Source organism: Alexandromys fortis, unplaced genomic scaffold, assembly GCF_014885135.2.
Source record: "Alexandromys fortis isolate MF-2015 unplaced genomic scaffold, M_Fortis_MF-2015_v1.1 scaffold_60, whole genome shotgun sequence".
NCBI classification, from domain to species: Eukaryota; Metazoa; Chordata; class Mammalia; order Rodentia; family Cricetidae; genus Alexandromys; species Alexandromys fortis.
This window is the reverse complement of record NW_026067946.1, coordinates 2,119,999-2,125,998: the sequence shown is the minus strand read 5'-3', so window position 1 is coordinate 2,125,998 and position 6,000 is coordinate 2,119,999.

Genomic DNA, 6,000 nt, shown 5'->3' with positions numbered 1-6,000 from the left:
TCCAAGAGGCTAGACCCATTCGCTTTGGGCCCTAGATGAGCTAGAATATCATGGCGGCAGGAGCATGCCGTGCAGAAGCTGCTTGCTTCAAGGCAACCAGGAGGCATGGAAAGAGCCAGAGGAAGGCTGCTGAGGAAGTGTACAGACAGCCCCCATGGCTCCCTTGCTCCAATCCTGTTCCACCTTCCACAGCTTTGACCACTTATTAATAATCGGTTCAACTGTGAACCCATCAGTGGATTAACCCATTGACTGGATCAGAGCCCTCATAACCCAGTCTCTTCTCAAGGACCCACTTTCCCAGAATACACTGGGGTTCAAGTCTTCAACAGTGAGCTTCATATCCAAACCATAATCCCTGGGCACACACTTATTGGTGTGCCAAGTAGCTTCTGGCTGTTTGTAGTTTTGAGACAGGAAGGTGAGGAAGCCTTGTCTATCTTACAATAATTCCTTACACAGTTAGTTACGAGAATGTCTGTGTGATGGCTGTGACTTAGAAAGCTTTGATACACTTGAATGAGAAAGAGGACATGACCGTTCATTCCTAGGTATGGTTGAAGAGAAGGCTCTATTGTAGACATGAGGGAGAGAACAGATAGAGAGATCTAGAAGGGTTTAGACTGAACAGGGCCATGAGAAGAGGGGGAGGGAGAGAGAGAGAGAGAGAGAGAGAGAGAGAGAGAGAGAGAGAGAGAGAGAGACTATTTTGAGTGTAAATTCAGCCCCAGGGAATAGTATTTATCTCAAATAAGGCTTTAGTTTTCTGTGCGCTAATGCTCAAGCAGTAATTGTTACTCTAGGCATTTCAAACGGTAGAGGATGAGATGAGGAAAGCTGATGTAGACGCTAGTAATCGTGAGTGTCTGCAAGAAGCTGCAGTTGCTTCGAAGCTTGATGACTTAGAGAATGCCCCATTCAAAGGTCACCTTAGCAATTCACAGCCTGCCACAGCTGCACTTGGGTGTGGTTTGCAGGGCAGGGAAAGCCGGTGAAGAGATTAGCGGGACAGAGTCCTCTGCCCTTAGTTCCAGTGGGAGAGGTTCTTGAGATTCTTGAGGGAGGATATGAACCCAGGAGTGATCTGGGAATTAATTTGGGCTCTTGGAATGGGATTAAAGTGGGGTTAATCTCCATCACTTAGGTCTGACATAGTTTCTGACCTTGGGATTCCAATGGTTGCAGTAATGTCTGCGTCAATCTGAGATGCACAAAGCTCTTCAGGATGGGCTCCAAAGTGACCTAGGAATATGTAAATTGTAAAAAGTCTTGAAATGAGAGTTTTTATTTTTTTTAAAAAAAAAGAAAACAAAAAAAAAGCCCCAAAACAAGAACAACAAAATCCATATATTTCATGAGATCGACAAAAGTTTACTCTGGAAATGATGTGGTTCCAGGAGACTGTCGAAGGTTAATATGGAACCATGTGGAATATATGTTATTAAATATGTGGGTTTGTGGGCATGTGAGATGTGTGGGCGTTGGATGACGGTGGTGAATGGATAGCAAACAAAACAAACGTGACACTAAGCTATTTATCTATGTAGTATACAATAAACATACAGTATTTAATGTGTATAGACCATATATGCAATGATTATATACACTACATTCTATATACTGTATATTATACCAATGTACTTTATATACATGTGAATTTAGAATATAGGTAGCTATAAACCTATAGTGATTCCTTTTGTGACTACCTCATCCCAAATGAATCTTGGTTCATACTGGCTTTACAGTATGGCGGTGGCCTTATACCACATTAAAGTCTCCTTGGAACATATAATCTACTCGGAGACAGTGGGGACACATATGGGAACGGCACTGCCGAGACCACAATGAAGCAATCATCGAGGAGACAAACATGTCTGTGGCAAGGGGAGAACAGAAACGAGAGCTTTGTTGAGACAGAATGTCTATAGCATGCCGCACCATTTTGAGACACGCTCTGTGTTTAGGGGCCTGGACTCGGTAACCCATGGTGAGTTCATTTTAATCAGATTCCCGAGGCAGGAGGCCTGGCAAAGACTTAAATTGGTTCTCGTATTTTCATTTCCCGGCTCTTAGAATCCCCATTGCTCTTATTTACAGACGAAGTTTCTATATTAAATCAGGGAAAGTTTCTAAAGGCGAGAGTCAGAAATAACTCAGAGGTCCTGGGATCATAGTACACTTCCAAGGACACAGCTTCCTGCCCTCTCCTCCTCACATGCCATGCTCTGGGTGTGACACGGAGTCTCCTCACAAGAGAGCCGATGTGGCACTGGCCGTAGCTGGCAGAGCAGAACACGGAAGGTGGGAGGCAGCATTCCCTACAGCAAAATCACAACCTTTTTTTTTTTTTTTTTTTTTTTTTAAGAGGTGGCCTTGATGGGTGGCACTAAATTCTCTGGGGTGGAGGGGGACCCTTCTCTGACGTCATCTTCCACGTGGACTGCAGTACATGGGGAACTGCTTTTGACATTTGGTAACCTTCATTTAGCCCGCTAAGCAATATTAGTTTTGAGAAAAAAAATGGTTATGTAATTCTTTTTCTCTTATATACATGACATTCATTCATATTAATTAAAGTATATTCTGCATCAAATCCCTCTCGGGACCTCTCTGGCTGGGCTGGCATGTTGTAGTAATGTCCACCTGCTGACTATAAGCCTACTCACTGGCTGTCCTTCGTGGTCTAATCTCACCATAGCAGCTGGCGAGATGTTCTTCAATGTAAATCAGATAATATCAAAGCTCTTGTTAAACTGTCCAGAGGCCTCCCTTTACTCCTCCCATTTGTGGATGTACTGAGAAAAGCACCTACTTGTTATGGATTTTTAAAAGAATTAAGGAATGTGTGCAGAGTATTTTACGGGTGTCTGCATACAGTGGGACCTAATTGATGTACAGGTTTAGCATTGCCATTATTTCTTTGGGGGTGATAAGTGAAGAGTTATTTTATGCTTCTCATTCCTTTTGATCGCTAGAGGCGGTGGTGCCAGCATTGTTAGGGACAATCACAGCATCCCCCAACAAAAATGGCCTCGGCGTGTTTAGAGCAACATAGAGAGAGTGCCCTCGTTATAAAAGCAGCCTCCTCTACCAGTGGTTGCTCATGCTTGTTTCTTTAGAGTTTAAGCTGGTATGTGTTTGTTTTCTCTGACAGGAACACCTCAGAGTGACGGCACATTTCTCCTCATTGGAGACACCTCCTTAGACATAGTGCGGTTGTTCTAGAAGACGAGAACCTCTCTTCTTCAGGTGTCCCTCGGGAAGTCCTACCGTGGAATCCAAAGGTGCCACGGTTAGGACAAACTAACCTAATCACTGTTCAAATTTTGAAATACAACTAGCAATTATTACCAAATACACCAAATCATCACACAAGCAGAAACCTCTATAAATCTAAGCATACATTTGAGACTGTACACACACACACACACACACATACACACACCATAGCAAGAAAAATAAAGGCAGAATAAATAAAAGTATCAGAATAAAATTATACCAGAGTTGGAGACTAAAATGCACGTGATAAGCACGTGGACTATCTGCAGGCTGGAAGCTCCCTAACCTACCAGTTTGTGCACACTTAGGAGTTGTAGTCAGGGGCTTAAAACAAACCAGTTGTTTGAAAGGAACGTAATTATTTTAGGTATTGTCACTTGAAAGGTTTTTTCTTCAGGCCCTCATGATGATGCCATGATATCATGTAGAGCCATCCTCACAAACATTCCCACAGCTGGTGTGGCGGGATGGAATTGCACCTGTAATCCCAGCCGAGGGAGTTGAGGCCAGCCTGGATTTAACAGCAGCCTCCAACAAAGCAAAGAAAAGCTTCCTACAGCTACTGCCGCAGTGAGTTTCCGGGGACGGTTTCTTCTGTTCCTCGAGCAGTTATAGTCACAATGCAGGGACACAGAGTGATAGAGCACACTTAGTTAAGGAGTAGTCCCTGGGCAATGGAAAGTCACAACACCGCACAAGTGAGATACGAGATTCGTCTGACGAAATGTAAGTGTATACTGGACACTAGAAATGGAAGGGCTGCATATTGTTTTTCGAGACAGGGGTTCTCTGTGTAACAACCCTGGCTGTCTAGGAACTAGCTCTTGTAGACCAGGTTGGCCTTGTACTCACAGAGATCTGCCTGCCTCTGCCTCCCAAGTGTTGGGATTAAGACATATGCCACCATTGCCTGGCAAAGGGCAGCATTTTTTAAAAAATCCTCTACAATATTTTTTCACCAAGTTTTTTGGTACATTCAATGTGACAAGGCCATTTTTCAGTAGTATGCTCAGATACTTCTCTTAATACCTAATGGCAGAGCAGACCCACTAATTTGATAGGCATTATTTTATCAGGGCTTAGCTTAATTAAGATTTGGTAGGATAGCTACTATCTAATCTCAACAAGGCAAATGAATCCTAAAGCACGAAGTGGTTGAAGAGGACACTCAGGGTTGAAAGCAATTTAAAGTGAAAAACAGTTTGCTAAAAAAAACCTTTATTGGGCTGGCCAGATGTGTGTCTGGGTCCATTGTGTTGTCTGGGCCAGGGCTGCTGCTGAGGGCCATAGTCTTAATGAAGTCAGGGTCTGTGTTGACATCCGTGCCTCTGGATACGATTGAAGGCCATACCAATGCCAGGGGTCTGGGCCACCACCTGGGGCCATGTTAGAGTCAGAGGCCATGCCCACCTGAATGGTCTGCACTGCCACCTGGGGTCATGGGGATATCTGAGCCCAGGCTGCAGACGACGACCATGTCTGGGTCTGTGGTTCTACCATGACCCGGGTCTGTGTTGATGTCCATGGCCCATGTTGCTACCAAAGGCTACATAGATGCCTATGGTGTAGGCTACGACCTATGGCCTGTTAGTGTCTGAGGAGGACCATGCTGCCGCCAGGGTCATGCTGATCTGGGAGGCCTGAGCTGCCACACAGGGTCATGATGTTATCTGGGCTGGACTGCTGGCTAGGTGTTAGGAGCTGTGAATCCCCAGATCCTGAATTTCTTGTAAACAACTTGTTTTCTTCTGCTCTGAGACAGCTTGCAGCTGCTCTGAGCACAAGACCCTAAAGAGTTCCTGATGGCAGGGGAGTGGTTTCTGGTGTGTTTGGCTGGGGAGTGGCTATCAGTTAAGGAACCCTATGTAAGCTGCCACTTGACTCCAATTTGGAGTGGTGTGGTATTGACTTTCAACACAGACGCAAGGGATGCTGGAAGCCTCTAGAAGCTGGAAACTACAAGCAAATGAATTCCTCCTTACAGCCCCCAAGAAGGAACATAACTCCGCAAATGTCAGAATTTTAGATGAATGAGAACCATTTGGGTATTTCTAACCACCGAAACTACGAAATACTAAATTTGCATTCTTTGAAGTGACTACTAGGTTTGGGGTAATTTACAGCTGTAGAAACGTTATATAGTGCTATGCTATATTTGGGGTTGGAAATATGTGGCTTGCCTCTGAGTCTTTTCAGTGAACTAAGCTACAAAAACACTTGGGAGATCATGACGGTATTCACATTAACATGTCAAATTTAGTTTGTCTATCTAAATTTGTATGTAAAAGGTAACTTAGACAAATCTATACACCAAATCTGGCTTTATACATTCAAACTGGAATTGAGACTTGTGCCTACCACCTGTGTGATTTGCTACTTGAAACATCCCAGGGAGGGAAAGATTTTAAATCCTTTCTCACCAAGGAAGAAATACCGACTGATGCAATAGTTTGAAAGTGAATGTCTTTGTGCTAGTTAGTTTTTGTCAGCTTGACACAAGCCAGACTCACCTGCGATGGTCTTGCTTTAGTTTGCACATGACTTGGTAAGTGTCAGAAAGTTACTAATGATTCTCCAACCATTCTATTGCATAGTTCCTACTAGAATTTTCCATGATTTAAACGATGTCTAAACACTGTGAACATGCAAAATGAAGGTGGTATTATTCTAGCCCTGATATGAATTCCATAGTTATGAGCAGTAAGGAGTGAATAGGATGAA